The sequence below is a fragment of the Charadrius vociferus genome, unplaced genomic scaffold (genome assembly GCF_000708025.1).
Source record: "Charadrius vociferus isolate BGI_N301 unplaced genomic scaffold, ASM70802v2 scaffold1284, whole genome shotgun sequence".
NCBI classification, from domain to species: Eukaryota; Metazoa; Chordata; class Aves; order Charadriiformes; family Charadriidae; genus Charadrius; species Charadrius vociferus.
In genome coordinates, this window is record NW_009648060.1 from 321,871 (window position 1) to 322,864 (window position 994).

At 42.4% G+C, this 994-nt stretch overlaps 1 protein-coding gene across 1 annotated transcript in view; it reads right to left on the reverse strand.

Annotated features, from left to right (window-relative positions):
- The window catches only part of HEXIM1 (hexamethylene bis-acetamide inducible 1), a 6,475-nt gene that overhangs the window by 4,967 nt on the left and 514 nt on the right, over nucleotides 1–994 (reverse strand). The gene's annotated exons all lie outside the window — the stretch shown is intronic.

A 994-nucleotide genomic window follows, 5' to 3' on the forward strand; every position in this document is an offset into this window, starting at 1 on the left:
GGGGGGGGGCGCATTATCCCAGCTGATCCCAGGCACAAGTTTCATTAACACACTCCCGATTCTCAGCCCTGTGTCCTTCGATTACGCCACAGCACGAAGCAGAGTCAGGTCCCTCCATTAATTTACCCTTTAATTTACATGTCCCCCCCCCAAAAAAAAACCCCACAAAACCTGCTACAGACCACGCAGCTGCCTGGAGCTTCTCCTGCCTTTTTTTTTTTATTTATTTTTTTACTTCTTCCCCTCACAGGTACGGCCGTGGGGAACGAAAGGTTCGGCCGTGGCATTCGCCTCCCCCCATCCCTCCTCGTCAGCCATTTCAGAGGCTGAGCGCTGACTACCAAAACTTTTCCCTGGGCTGCTCCAAAACTTTTTAAGTTCCCACCGCCTCCTCCTTCACTTGTAGCTTAAAGTATATTTTTAGGCAGTTTTTGCCCAGATTTCAGCCAACTGACCTGGGTTCCTGCAGACCTGGGAGGAAAAAAAAGTTAACTTCAAGGGAGCCTTTAGGCAAAGAAATACACTTCAGCTTATTAATAGGTCAGAGCAGTGTCCATTATATGCAGGATATTAAGAGCTGTTATCCCTCTTCCAGGTATTTTTAACTATTTGAGTTCATGGAGGAGGACTGGAAATGAAAATAAGGGAGGGGGGAATAACAAAAAAGGGTTAAGTGGGAAAGTGCAGCTAATTTTAATCAAATAGCAACATAAACCATTTTTCATGAAAATAATTCATAATGTATTCCCTTCTGGAATGCCATCCTGACTATTTTCTAGAAATCACACTGAAACCATTACAGTTACAAGTATTTAAATTTATTAGACCTCTATATTTTTTATTTTTTTTAATAGTTTTGGCCAATTTACAGCTTTCCTTGGGAATTTTTTTTTTTTTTGGTTTTTAGACACAAAAAAATAAAATAAAATCATAAGCCAAGTATCACCGGTACATCAACCCCCGCCTCACCCCATCACAACCTCCAGCCGGGGGG